The sequence below is a fragment of the Mustelus asterias genome, chromosome 13, assembly GCF_964213995.1.
Source record: "Mustelus asterias chromosome 13, sMusAst1.hap1.1, whole genome shotgun sequence".
In the NCBI taxonomy this organism is placed as follows: Eukaryota; Metazoa; Chordata; class Chondrichthyes; order Carcharhiniformes; family Triakidae; genus Mustelus; species Mustelus asterias.
In genome coordinates this window covers 23,340,551-23,364,561 of record NC_135813.1, presented here as the reverse complement: position 1 = coordinate 23,364,561, position 24,011 = coordinate 23,340,551, and the positions used below count along the sequence as shown (strand labels likewise).

Below are 24,011 nucleotides of genomic sequence, written 5' to 3'. Positions count from 1 at the left end.
AAACCGCAGCTACCCTCTCAACCATAAACATGGTCATCATTACATACAGATATGGCATTCAGCACATGATGATTACACTACAGTGTTACAACAGCTCATTAAAATAAGTTCTGTTACACCCATTCTGGCTCATGGTTCAGTTTAAGAACTAGGTACTGCGTGTGTCATTCTTGGCTTACCTACATCTCTGCAAATTGCACAAAATCACCTGTGACACTGGTGATGCCAATTTAGCCATTGTAGTGGGCACAGCACACAACTTAAATCAACTGTATAGTACATTGCCTAAGTTGCACTGCCCACACTAAGGCCAAAGTGTAGCACTGCAGTGTGGATGAATATCTAGCATCCAGCGCTCATGCTTCATTCACTTGCCAGGGAGTTGATTCACTAAGCCTCCTTTAAAGGCATGCCTGGATGGAAACTAAGATATAAGCAACATTTTAGTTCTTGATACTTTGACCTCTGGAGTCTTATGTGATACAACAGAGAAGGAAGTTGTTCTCATTTGCTTCACCAATCAAGTCACATTATTGACCCCAGCAAAGCCGCAGTTTTTCACAGTAATTTCATTGCAGTGTTAATGTAAGCCTACTTGTGACACCAATAAATAAACTTTAAACTTTAGTGAGATGCAACTCAGTATGCCACTCACAATATTACTGGTAAGAAGCGACCTCAACTTTATCATTTCTTTTGAGGTTTCCATTCTACAAGCACATACTGAGTCATACAGAAGTGAAATGAAATATATTCAACAAGTGCTCAAATGCAAGTTACACAATATGAAGACAGTAAACACAGTTAACCGATTAGTGTTCTGGGCAAGACCGCACCCTATGCTCTGGCACACTCTTATATACCCTATGCTCTGGCACACTCTGCATCGCTGCATGGGTAGCCATGGTCATTGGCACCTGTGGAGCAGACAAGGGCTCTGGTGGAGGGCCAGGGAAGGTGGAGAAAGATGAGATTGCTGAGGAGCTCTTGGTACCTTCACCCTCGTTAGTGACCTCCACAGCACTCGGCTGGCCTTCAGGGATGTTTGGAGGATCTGGTGTTGGTGAGCAATGGTCATCCAATCCAGCAACTCCTGGGCTAACAGTTGTGATGGTCCTGTTAAGAGCATGCAATTTTATAGGGGCGATTCTCCAAGACCGCAGCGCTAGCAGTGCAGCGGGCCAGGAGACTTAAGCGAAGGCTGTAGTTGGCCTGCCAGGGGTCAGGTGTCAAGGCTACAAGAGCAGGTCAGAGGCTAGGAATACTGCAGTGAGTAACTCACCTCCTGACTCCCCAGAGCCTATTCACCATCTACAAGGCACAGGTCAGGAGTGTGATGGAATATTCCCCACTTGCCTGGATGGGTGCAGCTCCAACAACACTCAAGAAGCTTGACACCATCCAGGACAAAGCAGCCTGCTTGATTGGCACCACATCTACAAACATTCAATCCCTCCACCACTGATGCTCAGTAGCAGCAGTGTGTACTATCTACAAGATGCACTGCAGCAATTAACCAAAGATCCTTAGACAGCACCTTCTAAACCCACAACCACTTCCATCTAGAAGTACAAGGGCAGCAGATAATTGGGAACACTACCACCTTCAAGTTCCCCTCCAAACCGCTCACCATCCTGACTTGGAAATATATCGCTGTTCCTGTGCAGTCGCTGGGCCAAAATCCTGGAATTCCCTCCCTAATGACATTGTGGATCAACCCACAGAACATGGACTGCAGCAATTCAAGGCAGCAGCTCTCCACCACCTTCTCAAGGGCAACAAGGGATGGACAATAATTGCTGGCCAGCCAGCGACACCCATGTCCCGTGAATGAATTAAAAAAAAATAAAAAAGGGCTGTGGGGGTCAGGACTACGGGGGTCAAGGCTGGTCCAGACATGTCAGGGAGGCCAGTGATTGGGGGGTGGGGGTCGCATGGCCAGCGATGCAGAGTCATGGGGCTGGCCAGCGATCAGGAGGCCAGCAGTGCGGGACTACTGTGCATATGCCAATCTCCGCAATGACAGATTAGCACATGCGCAGTGACCCGCTCAGCGCTATGTTGCCAGCCCTGCCCACAGCTTTTTAATGAGATTCACGCTAGTGCACTTTGCAGTGCAGAGTGTGGGAGATTCATTTTGAAAATCCCACTGAATAAAATGGAATTTACTCCAGTTTTTACGCGAATTCGGCGCTTAGTATTTTTTTGGGTGAATCCCACCCTATGTATTCCATGGATGTCAGTTCTCATACTTTGAGCAGACTAATACAGATTACTGAGGGAGGCTTGCACCCTTTCCTGGCCAAAATGCTGTTCTTGCATCCACTCCGAGTGTTGCTGCATGTGTTGTCCAGGTGGCCAATCTCTCATGTTCAGAGCTCATGTAGTTGAGCCCCCTGGAAGAATGTGGTGCTCATGATAGCCTCTCCAGTCATAGTACAAGAGCTCTTACTGCCACCCCAACACCTGCTCCTGATTGGACAAATACTGTGTCCCAGATAACTCCCGAAGCTCCACGTTCCTGTTCTCTAGAGATTCATTGCAACTTTCTTCCCTCCGCCAAAGGGATCTGTGCACAGATTTCTCTCCGACACCTTCTCCTGTCCTCTCCTGCGATGACTTTCACCCTGTGCTACTGACTCAAAACCTATGTTTCATCCGTCCGACTTGCTGGTATCGGAGTTGGTGATATGTAGGCTAGTATGATGTAATACCGTTTCTTCAAAAATCCTTTCCTCTTCATGATGCCTTGTCATGGACATGCATCCCAGGCTGATAGTGTGCAGGATGGGATCATTGCCCAGACTGTCCCTGTTCAGGACAGATTTTCATAAGGTCCTCCAATATAACAACTGCCATCAGCCAATCTTTGATGACATACCTCCACGTAAACTTCTCTGTACCTTTACATCACAATCTCTCTAGGGACTGCCCATCTTCCACAAGGGAGCGAATGAACATCAGTGAGTGTGATTCAGTCACATTCAAACCGCAGCTATCCTCTCAACCATAAACATGGTCATCATTACATACAGATATGGCATTTAGCACATGATGATTACACTACAGTGTTACAACAGCTCATTAAAATAAGTTCTGTTACACCCATTCTGGCTCATGGTTCAGTTTAAGAACTAGGCACTGCGTGTGTCATTCTTGGCTTACCTACATCTCTGCAAATTGCGCAAAATCACCTGTGACACTGGTGATGCCATTGTAGTGGGCACAGTACACAATTTAAATCAACTGTATAGTACATTGCCTGCTGAGTTGCACTGCCCACACTAAGGCCAAAGTGTAGGATGCCTGAGGCTGATCTAGGTCTGGGGGTTGGTGTACATATGTGAGACACAAAAGGAGTTATTTAGAAACACTTTTTAGTGTGACGGCACACTCTAATGCACACCATTGCACGATCCCACTGTTGTACTCCCTCTCATGCCAATGTCGCACTGTGCTCAGCGAGGTAACAACATGACCTCCATCACTGCTATCATGTACTGACAACAATCTCAAAACCTTCTTTATCACCTGCAACTGAAGATTCACCATCACCAATGGATAGCTGCTCAGGCATCCTAGCCATCTCCATAGCCATCTGCTCCACTGAGCGTTCGCACCTCAAGCGCGCTGACCCACTCCCAGTCCCACTCTCTTTGGCATTCTTGTTTCTTATGTTCTCCAACACAACATAAATTTATGTTCCCCTTGTATATAGTGTCAGAGATCCTGGGTACCAGCAACCTTAGCCACTCTTTGTCAACTTGAGCACAAACAGCACTAGACACCATGCATGATCTGATGTGAGGCCTTTAACGGCTTGTGCACAAGGAGAAACCATCTTGCAGTTGTCCTGCAAGTGTTTCTGAAGTTACAGACAAACAACTTAGCAATTATAGTTAATTACAGCAAATCAGAAACAAGCAATTTTTCTAATCCTTCATTTGCATACATATTTGCCAATTAAATCCTGGCTTTTCCTTCATTTGCATAGCATATCCCCATAACCTGCCTTTGGTATTTGTTATGGAAAAATCTGGCCTTACTCACCCTCTGGTGAAGGCCAAAAAACAGAATGTTATGGGGCCTACGCAGATGAAGATTTGCCTGTTCATGCTGAATAGCAGACACTGACTCCTTTTGAAAGTCTGTAAGCTGAAAAACATTTCCACTACTATACAGAGAAGGCATGAAACTTTAATTTGAACACTTTAGCTTCCACACAGTTTAACTTCCAAACTATGAAACTTCAATCTGAACATTTTAACTTCCACAATAGCACATGCAGAAATATTGTTCTTCAATGAGTCTGTGCATCTCAGTGCCTATTTACATTCGTTTTGTGTTCAGCGAACTGCTTACGCATACCTCTGCTTCAGCATTGCAGCTTGTATATGTCAGATATTGCACTTGATCTGCAGCATGCAGGTTTGACCCTTCCATAGACCTCTGTCTATTATCCAAGTTACTCACCTTGCCAGAACACAAAGGGTTCCTGAACCTTTTGCGGCACTATATCCCTGATCTCTCATAGCCTCAGTAAGAAGTTTAACAACACCAGGTTAAAGTCCAACAGGTTTATTTGGTAGCAAAAGCCACACAAGCTTTCGAGGCTCTGAGCCCCTTCTTCAGGTGAGTGGGAATTCTGTTCACAAACAGAACTTATAAGACACAGACTCAATTTACATGAATAATGGTTGGAATGCGAATACTTACAACTAATCCAGTCTTTAAGAAACAAAACAATGGGAGTGGAGAGAGCATCAAGACAGGCTAAAAAGATGTGTATTGTCTCCAGACAAGACAGCCAGTGAAATTCTGCAGGTCCACGCAACTGTGGGAGTTACAAATAGTGTGACATAAATTCTGATTCTAGGATCGCATGATAAAGACTCAGGAGGAAAAAAGCAGAAATATTTATGTGAAATAGTGTGACATAAACCCAATATCCCGGTTGAGGCCGTCCTTGTGTGTGCGGAACCTGGCTATCAGTTTCTGCTCCGCGACTCTGCGCTGTCGTGTGTCGCGAAGGCCGCCTTGGAGAACGCTTACCCGAATATCAGAGGCCGAATGCCCGTGACCGCTGAAGTGCTCCCCAACAGGAAGAGAACAGTCTTGCCTGGTGATTGTCGAGCGGTGTTCATTCATCCGTTGTCGCAGCGTCTGCATAGTTTCCCCAATGTACCATGCCTCGGGACATCCTTTCTTGCAGCGTATCAGGTAGACAACGTTGGCCGAGTTGCAAGAGTATGTACCGTGTACCTGGTGGATGGTGTTCTCACGTGAGATGATGGCATCTGTGTCGATGATCCGGCACGTCTTGCAGAGGTTGCTGTGGCAGGGTTGTGTGGTGTCTTGGTCACTGTTCTCCTGAAGGCTGGGTAGTTTGCTGCGGACAATGGTCTGTTTGAGGTTGTGCGGTTGTTTGAAGGCAAGAAGTGGGGGTGTGGGGATGGCCTTGGCGAGATGTTCGTCTTCATCAATGACATGTTGAAGGCTCCGGAGGAGATGCCGTAGCTTCTCCGCTCCGGGGAAGTACTGGACAACGAAGGGTACTCTGTCCACTGTGTCCCGTGTTTGTCTTCTGAGGAGGTCGGTGCGGTTTTTCGCTGTGGCGCGTTGGAACTGTTGATCAATGAGTCTAGCGCCATATCCTGTTCTTATGAGGGCATCTTTCAGCGTCTGGAGGTGTCTGTTGCGATCCTCCTCATCCGAGCAGATCCTGTGTATACGGAGGGCTTGTCCGTAGGGGATGGCTTCTTTAACGTGTTTAGGGTGGAAGCTGGAGAAGTGGAGCATCGTGAGGTTATCCGTGGGCTTGCGGTACAGTGAGGTGCTGAGGTGACCGTCCTTAATGGAGATGCGCGTGTCCAAGAATGCAACCGATTCCGGAGAGTAGTCTATGGTGAGCCTGATGGTGGGATGGAACTTGTTGATGTCATCATAGAGTTGTTTCAGTGATTGTTCACCATGAGTCCAAAGGAAGAAAATGTCATCGATGTATCTAGTGTATAGCACCGGTTGAAGGTCCCGTGCGGTGAAGAAGTCTTGTTCGAACCTGTGCATGAAGATGTTGGCATATTGAGGTGCAAATTTGGTCCCCATGGCTGTTCCGTGTGTCTGGATGAAGAACTGGTTGTTGAAGGTGAAGATATTGTGGTCCAGGATGAAGCGGATGAGATGTAAAATTGCATCTGGAAACTGGCAGTTGTTGGCGCTGAGCACTGAGGCCGTTGCAGCAATGCCATCGTCATGGGGGATGCTGGTGTAGAGTGCTGAGACATCCATTGTGACGAGGAGCGCTCCTGGTTCAACTGCTCCATGTGTGCCGAGTTTCTGTAGGAAGTCCGTCGTGTCGCGACAAAAGCTGGGGGTTCTTTGTACAATGGGTTTCAGGATGCCCTCGACATAGCCGGAGAGGTTCTCGCACAGGGTCCCATTGCCCGATACGATGGGACGGCCGGGTGTGTTTGCCTTGTGTATCTTCGGGAGGCAGTAGAGATCTCCAACGCGGGGAGTACGTGGGATGAGAGCACGGAGGGTGTTCTGAAGGTCCGGATCAAAGGTCTTGATCAGAGTGTTGAGTTGACGGGTGTGTTCTTTGGTCGGATCTGCAGGTAACTGTCTGTAGTGTTCCTCGTTGTTGAGTTGTCGGTACACTTCTTTGCAGTAATCCGTTCTGTTCAGTATGACGATGGCCCCTCCTTTGTCTGCTGGTTCAATACTGCTCATAGCCTCCCATGGCATTCACCAGTGCCACTATCTGAATCCATGCTTTCTAGGTAGCAGTGGATGGTTTGGATGAATAGCTGATCTCTCTTTTCCTTTGGACCTCCTCTACTAAGACTGCAGGTCAGAAAAGCATAGGGTAGCTACCCCATCCCTTCCAAAGTGGCTCCTCTGTGCAATATTCTATTAATTAGTGAAAACGTAAAGTGAGAAGGATCATGAGCAAATCAGAATACACTCTTCTAATTCAATTTTCTGTGCTTACATGTGCTAACCATTTACATCATTTTATCAGCTTGCATCAGTTATCTATGAATACTGTTCACAGTGTTGCTGAGAGAAGGTCTCCGCACATTCACTTGGTGTCATGTACCTTACAGCTTTCATTCCAAGGTAACATGCAATGATAACTGACAGCCCTACTGTCTTATTCAGACTCTTGTGCCTCTACACTGCAAATGAGAGGGATCTGGTCCACAGTGTGGGCACATCCAGAGGGACAAGTGGCAATAGGGCAAATGGGTGGGATAGTGAGCATGGCATGCCCATTCATCCAGTGAGTCTAGCCAGCTTTCTAAATCAATGTACATTATCTGCATCAGGTCGTGGTGACAAGACAATGCCATCTCCATGGCTGTATCTTGAAAATCCACTCAGTGGTTTCATTCAACACACTTGCGATGAGGAAGCAGCAATGACAATTCTTCCACAGGGAAAATCCATGATGAGCCATCTGTTCTAGTATAATCTAACATTCGGACAACATTTACAGCTTTGACACTCATCTGAAAACCCAAAAATGTCTCCTCCAATGCTGAGGATGTGCAACATTCATAAATTACTCAGACTGACGATTCGGAAGAGCTTTTTATATATTTTTATATGCTTTTTATAGCTCAATATGTGCTGATCTACTTTTGAACACTCACCACTTCCAGGTTCACCCACACTGATTCTATATGTGGCCCGAATTTAGAGAGGATGGTACATTATGTAGTATGGATAGGATAAACATGATTGAGCCCAATGAGCTTTTTCACCTTCCTTATGTTCAAATGTCTTTGGTAATGGGAGAATAGTTTATAATTGGGAGCCTTGTGGTAATTTATAGCCAACTGAAATTTGTCTGAATTTTTTTAGGTCACCAGCTTTGTAGACGAGGGTAGTGCAGTCGATGTAGTTTACATGGATTTCAGCAAAGCCTTTGACAAGGTCCCACATGGGAGACTTAGAAAGAAGGTAAATGCATATGGGATACTGGGTAATTTGATAAAGTGGATTCAAAATTGGCTCAGATGTGGGAGACAGAGGGTGATGACAGACGGCTGTTTAAGTGACTAGAAACTAGTGTCCAGTAGCATACCAAAGAGCAAAGAACAAAGAAAGAACAAAGAACAGTACAGCACAGGAAACAGGCCCTTTGGCCCTCCAAGCCTGTGCCGCTCCTTGGTCCAACTAGACCAATCGTTTGTATATGGATTTGTGTTGGGCCCCCTATTAATCATTTATATAAATGACATAGATGACTATGTGGGGGGCAGGATTAGTAAATTTGCGGATGACACAAAGATTGGCTAGATGGTTAACAGTGAGGCGGAGTGTCTTGGGCTACAAGAAGATATAGATGAGTGGAATGGTCAAATGGGCAGATAACTGGCAGATGGAATTTAACCCTGAAAAGTGTGAGGTGATACATTTTGGAAGGAGTAATGTGACAAGGAAGTACTCAATGAATGGTAGGATACTAGGAAGTTCTGTAGAACAAAGGAACCTTGGCGTGTTTGTCCACAGATCTCTGAAGGCGGAAGGGCATGTTAGTAGGGTGGTGAAAAAGGCATATGGGACACTTGCCTTTATCAATTGAGGCATACATTACAAAAGCAGGGAAGTCATGTTGGAGTTGTATAGAACTTTGGTGAGGGAGGCCACAGTTAGAGCACTGTGTGCAGTTCTGGCCACCACATTATAGGAAGGATGTGATTGCACTAGAGGGAGCGCAGAGGAGATTCACCAAGATGCTGCCTGGAATGGAACATTTAAGTTATGAAGAGACGTTGGCTAGGCTTGGGTTGTTTTCATTGGAACAGAGAAGATTGAGGGGGTGACCTGATCGAGGTGTACAAGATTATGAGGGACATGGACAGAGTGGATAAGGAGCAGTTTTCCCCTTAGTTGAAGGATCAGTCACAAGGGGACATAGATTCAAGTTTGGGGGGGGGGGGGGGTTTAGGGGGAATGTAAGGAAAAACCTTTTTACCCGGGTGGTTATGGTCTGGAATGGGCTACCTGGGAGGGTGGTAGAGGCGGGTTGCTTCACATCTTTTAAGAAATATCTGGATGAGCACTTGGCACATCATAACATTCAGGCCAAGTGCTGGCAGATGGGATTAGGTAGGAGCTTAGGTGTTTCTAATGTGTAGATGCGGACTTGATGAGCCAAAGGGCCTCTTCTGCATTGTATGATTCTATGAAATACGTAATACAATTCAAAGCAAATTCATAATGGCAACAAAACTTAACATCTTGACGGCGTCTATCGCAGAAGGTGAATTTTCAACCTTCCAAAATAAGTTTGAATACAAAGAGAACAAATCGCACCATCATTCCATGAACAAAATGGTTCCAGAACATTTCATAACGTGGTACATCACTGTGTTATAAATACATTACATCATTTTGATGCAGAACTAAGTTGGTTTGTGTTTTACATTTATCTATGGAATTGCATGTTTGCACAATCTAAAATCCCAGTTCATGACCTGACTTATTCCTTGTTCAATTATGAATTAACTTCCTACAATCAGAAAAGTTCATTACTGATTTATTTGTGATGAGCAATCCTAGGCCACTGAAGGGTATCCACCATTTCTCCACTCCAACTGGCTGGCATAATATAAATAATTTAAGATATAGAAATCTACAGCTAACTTTCTTACAATGATATAATGACGCCAATCACTGATAAGGGATTGGATAAGCATATTGTGGGTTCATTTATAAAGTCTAGGCACAAGAGTATTTATACAGAGGTAGAAAGCTTGAAGATGTTGGCAGGAGAGCTGTGTGTACTGTGCATGTAGTCCAGTTTTCTTTAAGGCCATGAATCCTAATTTACTGAGCCCATAGAACCATATGATCCCTACAGTGCAAAAGAGGCCATTCGGTACATCAAATCTCCACCCACTCTCCGGAAGAACATCCCACCCATCCACCCTAACCATGTAACCCTTTGCATTTACCATGGCTAATCCACCTAATCGAATCCACCTAACCTACACATCTTCAGACACTAAGTGGCAATTTAGCATGGCAAATCTACTTAACCTGCACATCTCTGGACTGTTGGAGAAAACTGGAGCAACTGAAGGAAACTCACGCAGAAAAGGGGAGAATGTGCAAAGTCCACACAGTCATCCAAGGCTGAACCGAGGACTCTGGCGCTGTGAGGCAGGAATGCTAACCACTGTGCCACCGTCCACCCGTCATATTAAATGTTATCATTAAGCCAAAAGAGTAAATGCTGGATGGAGTCTAACAAGCCTAGCTGTAGTTTTGAAGATTATGGATTGGTAGTTTTCTATTATCTCTTGACAAATACAAGAGATTTTAATATTTAAAAAATATACTTTTTGCTTTATTTTATTTCTTTTTCAAAGTTACAAAGCCAATGCGCAGAGTGGACAGGACATGCCCTTAATCCATCTCCTCACTTGCTCCAAAAACCAATTAAAATTCAAATTACATCCAATTCATGGCCCCTGCAAGAGAGACATACAAGATCCAAGCTGAGAAGATAAGACATTGCAACTCATCTCGGGCTTGATCCGACACTTGTGCTGGAATTTTACCGCCTCACCCAAGGCTCGTAAGATCCCACCCGAGGCCAACGGAGAATGCCGTTCTACAAGCCTTGCCCACCCTGATTCTGTGGTGGGCGAGGCGGTAAGATTCCGGCCTTGATCTTAGTCAAAAGGCCAAGAAGCCCACTCACCCATGATCACTTCAATCATGTTACTATGCTACCTGCTGAGTGGGTAGTGAGCTCAGTGATTCCGTGGCTGCCATTACCTACCCATACCAAATAGCCAACAACAAATGCATCTCCTTCAGAAATATAATGATGTCCCTCAGTTAAACGGTATTCCAAAAAGAAATGTAAAATATATGGTCTGGAAATTGTTGCAATTAAGTATTTTTGGAGGCAAAGTTGCTTTGCTTAAAACTTTGGAGTTAGAATTTCAGAACTATATTTCTGCACATATACTAAATTGTATTTACTGTATGGTTTTAGGAAAACTTTGCAGAATACCTTTTAAGACTCAGGCAGCTCTGGGCACACACTTCTGTGTAACAGTATCTCCGGTAATGCAATATTTAGGGAACAGACATATATCAAGGGCTGGAAAAAAGCAGAGTTCAATCAGCCTGGCAGTTTCAGTACATCCCAAAACTTATTTGTAACAATTATGAAAGAATAAAACTCTGAAATAATCCAAAACAGTTCTTTAAATGCTGTGACTTTAATCACAAATTGTTTGAGTTTGTGATTCCACAAAACTTACTATCTGTATCAAGGTGGCAAGATCGGGTCTTATCATTTTCCATGACCCTTCCTATTCCTGTTTCTCCTTCCAACTCAGTATTTTTCAGGTGCTAATCTGGATCAGTTGAGGGCACTCTCATTTCTGAAGATTATGGTTTCAAGCTCCCCTTCCTGACACAACCTAGGATGACAATGCCGTGCAGTTTTCAGAATGCTTCTTTGTCAGAGATGCTCCTCTGGTGTTTCAGATGAATGATTGCGATCCCATGGCACTCTCTGGAGAGCAATAAACTTTTCTGATGTCTTGTTCGACATTCTTTCCTCAACTCCAATCACCAAAAGAAAATAATTGGCCATTTAATTTTGCAAAATGCTTGTGTGTTTATTTGGTCGACATAAGAAAACCATTGTGTTTCAAAGTAATCCATTGGACATGAAGTATTTTAGATGCTTCTGAGAGATGTCATACAAGATACAAATGGAACTTGTTTCTTTTCTACCTATTTTAAACTGAATAAAGTTTCAAGTACTGATTACCCATTCCATGAGCTCATCTGTTGCCGATGACATAGCAATGAAATTTCCATAATTTATTCTTCAGCAAAAAAAGGCTTTTTGAATTTTAAACATCTGTCACATGCTAGCTATTTTCTTACTGCTACCAGTCTTAGTGTCCTTCACAGTGCTGTTGTTACATTTCTTATACTGTTCTTTGTGCTTCATAAAATATTAGGCTAATCATGTGCATCTACTATTAACTTAAGTATAAAATGTGGTCATAGAGTCATAGAGGTTTACAGCATGGAAACAGGCACTTCGGCCCAACTTGTCCATGCTGCCCTTTTTTTAAAAACCCCTAAGCTAATCCCAATTGCCCGCATTTGGCCCATATCCCTCGATACCCATTGTACCTATGTAACTATCTAAATGCTTTTTAAAAGACAAAATTGTACCCGCCTCTACTACTACCTCTGGCAGCTTGTTCCAGACATTCACCACCCTCAGTGTGAAAAAATTGCTCCTCTGGACACTTTCGTATCTCTCACCTTAAACCTATGCCCTCTAGTTTTAGACTCCCCTACCTTTGGGAAAAGATATTCACTATCAAGCTGATCTGTGCCCCTCATTATTTTATAGACCTCTATAAGATCACCCCTTCGCTTTCTACGCTCCAGAGAAAAAAGTCCCAATCTATCCAGCCTCTCCTTATAACTCAAACCACCAGCAGTGGTGTCTGGATTTTATGCTCCACTTCTGCAACATTTAAGGCAGGAGCACGTGCAATCCAGTAAGTGGTCTTCTTGCCATCTATCTACCCACCCCTGACCTGTCTGAAATTTTACGGGGATTAAGGGAGGTGTTGGGCATCTTGCCTGCTCTTGGGCCTAATGATTTGATTTGATTTAGTTTATTATTGTCAGATGTATTAACATAGTGAAACGTATTGTTTCTTGCGTGCTATACAGACAAAGCATACCGTTCATAGAGAAGGAAACGATTGTGCAGAATGTAGTGTTACAGTCATAGATAGGGTGTAGAGAAAGATCAACTTAATGCAAGGTATGTCCATTCAAAAGTCTGACAGCAGCTAGGAAGAAACTGTTCTTGAGTCGGTTGGTATGTGACCTCAGACTTTTGTATCTTTTTCCCGACGGAAGATGGTGGAAGAGAGAATGTCCGGGGTGCGTGAGGTCCTTAATTATGCTGGCTGCTTTGCCGAGGCAGCGGGAAGTGTAGACAGAGCCAATGGATGAGAGGCTGGTTTGCGTGATGGATTGGGCTACATTTATGACATTTCGTAGTTCCTTGCGGTCTTCAGCAGAGCAGGAGCCATACCAAGCTGTGATACAACCAGAAAGAATGCTTTCTATGGTGCATCTGAAAAAGTTGGTGAGAGTCGTAGCTGACATGCCAAATTTCCTTAGTCCTCTGAGAAAGTAGAGGCGTTGGTGGGCTTTCTTAGCTATAGTGTTGGCATGGGGGGGACCAGGACAGGTTGTTGGTGATTTGGACACCTAAACATTTGAAGCTCTCGACCCTTTCTACTTCGTCTCCGTTGGTGTAGACAGGGGCATGTTCTCCTTTACACTATGACAACCTCCTTCATTTTGTTGACATTGAGGGAGAGATTATTGTTGCCGCACCAGTTCACCAGATTCTCTATCTCATTCCTGCACTCTGATTTATCATTGTTTGAGATCCGGCCCACTATGGTGGTGTCATCAGCAAACTTTAAAATTGAATTAGAGGGGAATTTGGCCCCAGAGTCATAGGTGTATAAGGAGTATAGTAGGGGGCTGAGAACACAGCCTTGTGGTGCACTGGTGTTGAGGATAATCGTGGAGGAGATGTTGTTGCCTATCCTTACTGATTGTGGTCTGTGAGTTAGGAAGTTCAGGATCCAGTCGTAGAGGGAGGTGCCGAGGCCCAGGCCACAGAGTTTGGAGATGGGTTTCATGGGAATAATGGTGTTGAAGGTTGAGCTGTAGTCAATAAATAGGAGTCTGACATAGGTGTCCTTGTTGTCTAGGTGTTCTGGGGTTGGGAGCAGTGTTACTTGCTTTAAGGTCCTTCTGTCCCTACCTCAGTCGGAAGCTCCACCATAGAGAATGCCATTGGATAACCAGCAGCTCTGTAGCAGCGGCAGCCAGAAGTGTTAGAAACTGCTGGGACCACAGGCAGTTTCATCACACTGAGGAGTTCTAGTAAGTCCGGGGTCAAGGGTCTCAGCATGTTGATGAGTAGTGTGAGTTGTCAAGTTCAAGAGGATGGTCCAATTGGTCCAGGGAGATCTCTCCTTCCTTGCCCAAACCAACCTGTGCAGCTAAAGCTGTTGGCATTCCTGCCTGGCGTGGACCTTCCCAGTAGAGGCAGGATAAGGGTATCATTATACAAGAATCTTATACCCTTATGCAAGATCTGGCTATACGAGAAAGCCAGATACGATCTAAGCAGATCCATCGAAGATGCCAAAAGACAGTATCGGACCAAGTTAGAGTCCCAGGCTAGCCACACCAACCCCCGCCAACTATGGCAAGGTCTGCAAGACATAACAGGCTACAAGATGAAGGCATGTAAAATCACAGGCTCCAATACACCCCTCCCTGATGAGCTCAATGCATTCTATGCCCTTTTGAGCAAGAGGTCAGCTGTCAGGATCCCTCCCCACCCAACGACCTTTTAGCTGGGGGGGTGGTTGGGGAGGGCTATGCTATATAAAATCCAGCCCAGTTAAAAGCTTATCATAATTACATATGATAAATGAAGATAATTATCATGAAGAGATAATTTTAAGCCCAGACTATTTTGTTTTACAGCTATTAGAATGGATTCAGGAAGAAGTTGATAGGGCATGTACAACAATAGTTTAGGTGAACTCCAATTTCCATATGGAGCAATTAAGATTACATAATAGCTGACAGTGTGGACAGATTAAACCAATGTCATTTGGTTTTCAAATGACTTGATTATTCTGGGTAAAATATATTCTAGCTTGAAGCAACTGTATTTTTTAAAGAAGAAAACACCTTCCTTCCACAAGGAGGCCAAAAGCAGATGTGAATTCCCATTGAAATGTTACAGATTCCTAAAATTGTTAAGTGATAATGCGATAAACACAAAACCACAGCATGTGAATACAGGAGATGCTTTCTGTTCTTTGTTAAGTGTCAGCCAAACAAACAAAGTCATATTGAAGTTTTTAATTTTTGAGTAATTTTTTTAAATAAACAATACGAAATTCGCATTTGATTGGAATCTCCTTTAGAAAAACTCTATTGTTAAAAGCACATTATTTTTTTCCAACTCATCCTCTATATATATATATATATATATATATATATATATACAGAAATGATGTGTGTTGTATTAACAGTGTTACATTGGCTAGTACATCAACTGACTTAACAAGCTGCAAAATTCCTGTGTCAATAGTTAAAGGGGTTAAAGAAGCACATTTTTGTAAAATTTTAATGCCGTCTGCCCCGTAAAATTGGGTTTTACTTACAGAATTTGGCTCATGTTTTTCCAAAAACAAAAAAATACTTAATCTTTCTTCAATATACTGCAAATCTTCCATAACTAAACAACACTTAGGTTGTGTACTTCTGGGTGAGATTACAATGAATGCTTTTCAGAAATACGTCAAAAAGTATTTCTTTCAAATCGTTTCTACAAATGTATATTTATAAATTCTAACATAATAGAGGAGTTCTTAAAAATTTCCTTAAGTACAATTATACCGTTAACAGATTGAAGAGGTAAAAAAACCTCTTAGCTGGCACCGATGATTACATGGTATTATATTTGTAAAATTATACATCCTTTAAGTGTGCAGCTGACTGGATTTTGTTTTGTTTACTCATGTTAATTCCCACCAAAGTGCCCTGACCTGCGACAAAGCCTGGAACATTCTTGTCTGGTATCTGTACAGTCCATGAATCACCCTGAATAGTAAAAGCAGCATCAGAACAACCTGCAACATCTCAAGTGAGAGACCTTAAACCCACTTAAGCCCCAGGTTCCACTCAAACCCTGGTACCGTGTGCTGCTTCTCAGAGAGCTGACGCCATGAGTTATGTCTGATAGATGAGGCGGTGAAGCTAAAGCAGTCAGAATGTTATCAGTAACCAAGGTTCAAGCACTCAGCTCCATTAGATTCTGAAGGAGTTCAATTCTGTGTAATTACTTGCAGCCATAAATGAAAGTTAAAGCAAGATTGTTGAAACTCCAAAAATTCCAAAGCTATTACACTATTGGTGTGTCCTGCAGATTTTTTTCTTAGCTATTTGTAAAGGTCATCAATATTTTTAATCCTAGATTTTTTTAACATAAATTGTGCCAAACAACATTTAAATTCTACTTTCATCATACACTAAAAATATATTCATTTATATTATACAGCCAGCTCAGGACACTCCAAAACATTTCAAAGTAAATGAAGTGCTTCTGAAGTGTAGCAACTGTTGGTCTGAATATAGTTGATGCAAACGCATTAAAGGTAGTTATAGATGGACACGAGTTGTGAATGCTCACACGAACATGCAGTTACCATGGAGAAGCTCCAAATAAGCATTTGAATCCTGTGACACGTAGCTCCTGATCTGAGCCACAGTGAAAGGATATGCATCAAATTAAATTTGTGGTTCTTAGTCGGAGAGATGAGAAGGGAATAAGTCAGTGAGGAGCCTCAGCAGACCCTGGCTAGTGTAGACAAGGGCACCAGCTGAACCACAGTGTTATGGAGTTACTCCATGCAAAAGGAAGGGCATGAAACATACTAAAAGGAGACAATTCATCAGATCGTCCACATAAAAAAAAAGTAAAATAATCAGGTAATTAGCCATAGTCCACAAGGGACCATAGGCATCTCTCTCCATTACCGAGTAACAATTACTTATATACAACTTGAGGAGCACCACTCCACAAGGCAAGGAGGCAGACCTCTATGAACTACCACAGTCAGTACGAGAGTTGAGACCATGCCTTGGTGTCATTCTGCATCACACTCTACTCATCTAGCCTTTGGAGCTAACCAACAATTAACCCCAGAAATCGGCAGAGAGCTGAATAAATTATTTAAATGAGAATTTGCATCCCATTAGCAGGCACGGGACTGAAGTCTCTGGGCCCACTAGCCTCTCTCTTCCCACCATCACTGCACCAGGAGGATTTCACACCAGTGGGATTTACAACAGCTCCCCACTCGCGGGGAGCTGGCAGTTGGACCCCATTGGAGTGAAGGGATGCCATGGAGGCACCCCCCCGGAGGTCGGGGATAAGGGGGTGCCCCCAGCGATCGGGGGGAGGGTGGGGTCTCACAGCCAGCAATGCGGGGTTGCTGTGCTGGCCTGTGATCAGGAGTGTGGGGCCAGTGCACATGCACCAATCTCGGCACTGACATATCGGCACACGCGGATTGGCCCGCTCAGTGCTATGCTGCCAGCCTCTTCAATGTGAATAGGCCCCGCCCACAACTTTTCAGAGTGATTCACGCTGGGGTTCTTTGAGATGCAGAGTGAGAGAGATTCATTTTGAAAAAACCAGTGGGATTTACTCCAGTTTTTATGCTAATTTGGCACTTAGAATTTGTTTGGGAGAATTCCACCCAATATTTTTAAAAATCACTGTACCATTCATTTAAGACAGTACATCCATGGCTGTCTTCTGGTATGTTCTGTTCAATGATGGAGAATAAATGTATTTGACAAATTAGCATGAATTCATCAAAGACATCTTATTAAATTATCTTAAAGAAAGCTAAACATGTATTTGCATAAAAGCAAAACACCACGGACGCTGCAATCTGACATCAAAACAGAAAATGTTAGAAATACTTGGGTGGTCAGGCAGCTTCTTCAGAGAAACAGAGTAAAGAGTCAGGACTGTAGCAGCCTCCAGGAGACAGATTGGGGATGGGAGCCAGTAAAATCATGGGACACCTAGTCAGATGGGCATCCCGAAGCAGTCCTGCCATCAGGGCATTTTACTGATGGCAGGACTGGATCTGAAGGGACTACCCAACCCAAGGAAGCAGTCAGCCCATTTCCATACTTAAAGACCTAATTGAGTGTCATTTTATAGTACTGTCAGTCTCTCATCATATGGAGAGGCTGCCAGTTAAATGAATGTGGCCTCGCAGCAGCAGCCTTGGGTGGAAGATTTAATGGAACATGGAGGGGCTATGGACAGGTAAGATAAGCCCGCCAGTCCCAATGATTTCAGAGAGCTTTCCCCATTGAGACCTGGCCAATGACCTGAAATTTTGGGATGACAGGTGCTCAACTCTGACATTTTATGCTCCAATGAGTGTTGACTGTCAGTAGGCAGAGCCTTCTGTCCTCACTTGGAAGGAAGTCCACCCATGGAGCGCTCCAGTCCTCCAGGCACAGTGCTGCAGTGGCCTGGTACTAAATGTCAGGACGTGGAGACAAAGTAAGTGGTAGGGGTCCTGGGGAGGGTAGTGTAGGGAATCCCTGGAAGGTTATGAGCAGGGCGACTGGGCTATCAAAGAAGGGAGGTCCAGAGGTATCTAGTCCTTGAGGGGAAAATGCACCCCCCCCCACCCCCGAGTCAGAAGAAGGCTTCCGATAGAGACACCCCTTTGCCCCCGTCTTCCTACTCGAGATTGAGGATTGAAAACTTTTCTGTTTTGTATCTTGAGCTATCCAGCACCCACCAGCCTAAAAATTGAGGCTGGGCTGGAAATTGCCCTTAAGAGGCCTTAATTGGGGAAAGGACAGGCTTAAAACCATAAAATTGAGTCCTACATCGCAGGTGTCCATGCAATTTTATGCCAAAGGCATTTGATAAAGTACCACACAAAAGATTAATACAGAAGATGAGAATTGGTATTGAGGATGATATATCAGCATAGATGGAGGATTAGTTAACAGCAGAGAGTAGGGATAAATGGGACATTTTCAATTTGCAAGTTGTCACTTGTGGAATGCTACAAGGATCAGTTCTAGAACATAGAACAGTACAGCACAGAACAGGCCCTTCGGCCCACAATGTTGTGCCGAGCTTTATCTGAAACCAAGATCAAGCTATCCCACTCCCTATCATCCTGGTGTGCTCCATGTGCCTATCCAATAACCGCTTAAATGTTCCTAAAGTGTCAGACTCCACTATCACTGCAGGCAGTCCATTCCACACCCCAACCACTCTCTGCGTAAAGAACCTACCTCTGACATCCTTCCTATATCTCCCACCACAAACCCTATAGTTATGCCCCTTTGTAATAGCTCCATCCACCCGAGGAAATAGTCTTTGAACGTTCACTCTGTCTATCCCCTTCATCATTTTATAAACCTCTATTAAGTCTCCCCTCAGCCTCCTCCACTCCAGAGAGAACAGCCCGAGCTCCCTCAACCTTTCCTCATAAGACCTACCCTCCAAACCAGGCAGCATCCTGGTAAATCTCCTCTGCACTCTTTCCAGCGCTTCCACATCCTTCTTATAGTGAGGTGACCAGAACTGCACACAATATTCCAAATGTGGTCTCACCAAGGTCCTGTACAGTTGCAGCATAACCCCACGGCTCTTAAACTCCAACCCCCTGTTAATAAAAGCTAACACACTATATGCCTTCTTCACAGCTCTATCCACTTGAGTGGCAACCTTTAGAGATCTGTGGATATGGACCCCAAGATCTCTCTGTTCCTCCACAGTCTTCAGAACCCTACCTTTGACCCTGTAATCCACATTTAAATTAGTCCTACCAAAATGAATCACCTCACATTTATCAGGGTTAAACTCCATTTGCCATTCTGGGCCTCAGTTATTTCCAATCTATATTAACGACTTAAAGAGACAGAGTTACATATCTAAATTTGTTGATGATACAAAGCTAGGTGACAGTGCAAGCTGAAGAGGCTGCAAAGAGATAACAGACGGATCAAGTGACAGGGCAGCAAGATGGCAGATGGAATATAATGTGGGGAAGTCTAACTTATTCACTTGGATTTTAAGACTAGGAAAGCAGAATATTTTTTTAAAAGATGTGAAAAACGTTGATGCTCAGAGAGACTTGAGTGTACTTGTACAAGGAACACCAAACTTAACATGCAAGTACAGCACGCAACAAGGAAAGCAAATGGCATGTTAGCCTTTATGAAAGGAGATTAAAGCAGGAGAATAAAGACTGACTCCAATTGTACAGGGCCTAGGTGAGACCTTACCTGAAATAGTGTGTGCAATTTTGGTCTCCATTTTAAGGAACTTATACTTTGAAGTACTTGCATTGGAGGCAGGAGAGCAAAGGTTCACTACATTGGTCTCTGGGAGGGTTATCCTATAATAGAGGCTGAGTAAATTGGATCTATAGTTTCTGGAGTTTGAAAGAATGAGGGGGATTTTGTTCAAACGTACCAGATTCTATAGGGCTTTGACAGGGGCGATATTGAAAGATTGTTTCTCCCGACTGGGGGATCTAGAACAAGGGGGCACAGTTTCAGAATAAAGGACCCATCATTTAGAACTGAGATGAGGAAAAAATTCTTTACTTCATTCAAAAGGTGGTGAATCTTTGGAATTCTCTACCCCAGAGGGTTATGGATGCATCATTACTGAACACATTTAAGGCTGAGATATGTGTGGAAGTGAGAAACGTAATAGGTTTAAAATGAGTGAAAAAGGGAGTGCTGGGAGGGTGAAAAAAGAATAAAATTGAATTTTAAAAAAAAAACAGGGTGGAAGATTGGAGAAATTAAATGACAAGAGAGTCGGTAATGCAGAGCCAAAGTGATTGACAGTGGGATGAGTAAAGGAACATGTAAAGAAACTTGCCGAGAGGAGGTGTGGATGGCAGAAAGATAAAGCAAAAACAAGAGAAAAACCAAAAGTTATAAAGATAAAGGAAACAAAATGGAGGCAGACATTATACTGCGAAATTGCTGTAGTTAATATTGAGTTTGGAAAGATGAGGTGCTGTTTGTTGAGCTTCCATTGAGAATGTACTGTTAGTTTATTAATTCTACACAACACCTTTCTCTTGTAGTCAGGTAAAGTGCGTTCGTGTGTCCGTCTGTGATAATCGTGAGTCATTATCATTTTCTTATGGCATACAGTCCAGGCAAAAATAAAAACTGGCCCAAAAAATATATTGCGCAACTACTACCAATATATTTTAGCTTTTTTCCATTTCATATATCCAATAGTGGATCAGATTTTGCAGAAAACACAATTAAAGGTATTATTTACTATTTTATTTGATCACCTGACTTTGTCTGTGGGTCTGATGAATATCCTGTTGGACCCCAATCATAAGAGCAGTTGGTGGTGACAACCATTATATTTCATGTTAAAAACTAAAAGCTATGGTGAAAGTTATTATGTGTGATAAGATACACTGTCAGTCACTTTGAGTTGTTAAAGTTATACAATCACAATTCTTCCTTGAAATGGATAAATAAATCAGACTCATTGTCAGATAATATTCAACCCATCTTCTGGATCCTGTGTTATGCTACATTTTCCATTAAATATTGCTTCAACGGTGACCGACCTGACTTTGCTACTAGTGCCACCTAAAGAGTGAAAAGCATTCTGAACAGATGCCAGAAGCATGGTGACATAACCTGATATTTGTGGTGGTCATGTGCAGGATCAGCACTATATCCTCTGAAGGACCAGCAATGTGGCTTCAGTTTTGTAGCCTTTAGTCTAATGCAACGACTAAAAGTCTTCATCCGTGGCTTCCAAATGCCACAAAGTAAATAGCTCCAAATTGCACAATTTTAGGACTCTCAGCGCAACACAGAATTGCTTCAACTGACACTGAGCTTGTGAGATGAAGATAAGTATTCAAGGGGTTTAAAATTTATAATAGATTTCAGACAGACATAAAGGGCTCATGGAGTTGGAATTAATATTTTAGCATGGGTAGAGGTTAGTTAACAGATAGAAAGCAGAGAGTGTGCATAAACCAGGCTTTTTCCAAGTTGGCAGGCAGTGTCACAAGGGTCAGTGCTGGGACCTCAGCTATTACAATCTATTAACGACTAAGATGAAGACACAGATTAATGTGTTTAAGTTTGCTGATGGTACCAAACCAAATGGAGAGGTAAGCTGTGGGGAGGACAAAAAGAGGCTGGAAAGAGATAGAGACAGGTTAGGTGAGTGGACAAGGGTGGCATGGTGGCGCAGTGTTAGCATTGCTGCCTCACAGTGCCAGGGATCCGGGTTCGATTCCCGGCTCGGGTCACTGTCTGTGTGGAGTTTGCACATTCTCCCCGTGTCAGAGTGGGTTTCCACCGGGTACTCCGGTTTCCTTCACAGTCCGAAAACTGTGGTTGGGTGCATTGGCCATGCTAAATCTTCCCTCAGTGTACCCAAACAGGCATCGGAGTGTGGCGACTAGGAGATTTTCACAGTAACTTCATTGCAGTGTTAATGTAAGCCTACTTGTGACACTAATAAATAAACTAAACCAAACTGGACAACAAGGTAATAGATGGATTTTAATGTAGGGAAGTGTTAAGTTATTAATTTGGGTGGGAAGGTTAGAAAAGCAGAATATATTTTAAAAGGCGTGAAAGTGCTAACTGTTGATGTTCAAAGAGACTTGGGTGTGTTCATGTAAGGAACACAGGAAGTTACCTTGCAGATATAGAAAGCAATTAGGAAGACAAATGGCATGTTGGCCTTTACTACAAGGAGACTGGGGTAAAGGAATGAAGAAGTTTTGTTATAATTGCACAGTGTTTTTGAGAGTCCACATCTGGAATACTGCATGCAGCTTTGGTCTTCACGTTTAAGGAAAGATACACTTTCACTGGAGGCAGTACAATGAAGGTTCATTAATGTATCCCTGTGTTGAGAGGTTTACCTATGACAAAAGGCTGGGTAAATTGGGGTTATATTCTCTGGAATTTAGAAGATTGCAGGTGATCTCCTTGAAACATACAAAATTCTGAAGGGACTTGAAATGGTAGACGCTGAGATCATTTCCAATGGTCAGGAAATCTAAAACATAGGGGCACAGTCTCAGGATACGGGGCTGATCATTTCAGTCTGAGATGAACAGAAAATACTTGAGGGACGACACGGTGGCACAACGGTTAGCACTGCTGCCTCACAGTGCCAGGGACCCGGGTTCAATTCCGGCCTTGGGTGATGTCTAGGTGGAGTTTGCACATTCTCCCTGTGTCTGCGTGGATTTCCTCCTACAGTCCAAAGATGTGCTGGTTCGGGAGACTGGCCATGGTAAAATTATCCCTTGGTCTCCCAAGATGTGTAGGTTAGGTGGATTAGCCATGGGAAATATGTGGGGTTATGGAGATAAGATCGGGGAGAGGGCCTCTGTCAGAGAATCTGTGCAGACTCGATGGGCTGAATGGCCTCTGCACTGTAGGGATTCTATGATTCAGAGTTGAGAATTTTTGGAATTCTTTACCCCAGAGGGCTGTGGATGCTCCCTCGTTGAATGCATTTAAGGCTGGGATAGATATTTTTGGTCTTTCAGGGAATTAAGAAATATAGGGAGCAGGGCGGGAAATGGAGTTGAAGCCCAAGATCAGCCATGATCATACTGAATCGCGGACCAGGCTCAATGGGGTATATGGTTTGCTCCTGCTCCTATTTCTTGTGTTCTTGTGAAATGCTGCAGGTGGAGGCACAGATTTTCTCAAATCCAAAGGACAATTTCCCTGAAACTTCTGTGTAATGATGGAAAATCTGATGAATAGATATAAAAATGTCTGTCTGAATTGAATGAAGCCTCTCAAACAATGTCCATCAGGTGTTAATGGGCTCATTAATCTGCTCACTAACACCAGAAGTAGCTCATTTCACATTCAATCATCAATTATTTAAAATTTTGCAAGCTGTGTACATTTTCTTGTTTTATTCTTTAGTATGTTTCTTTAACTATTGAGCTTTGCTGTGGTTTTAAAATGTTCATTTTTAAAGAATTTAAATTTGAGTTTATTTCAAAATACAATCAGTGAAACAGACTGTCACCATGATAAACTGTTTGAATTCTGACTGGAGAAATAACATATGCAGTGTCTATCAGATTGAGATGCAGTTGACATCTATATTAGCTAATGCTGGGATTCTAGATGACCCCCAATGAAAATTCTTCACCTTTTTGTCTTTACTTACCTGTTTCCCACTCATTATAATAGAATGAAAGGTAGGAAATGAGATAAAGGACCTATTTTCCAAACCTTGGATTACTTTCTATATAGATACAATCTGAAAATCAAAAGTAGAAGCATGAAATTTTGTTTAAAAT

General features: G+C 43.3%; 1 protein-coding gene across 1 annotated transcript in view; it reads left to right on the top strand.

The window, feature by feature from the left end:
- Positions 1–24,011, top strand: part of LOC144503061 (protein crumbs homolog 2-like) — a 152,648-nt gene that overhangs the window by 62,691 nt on the left and 65,946 nt on the right. The window lies entirely within an intron of this gene.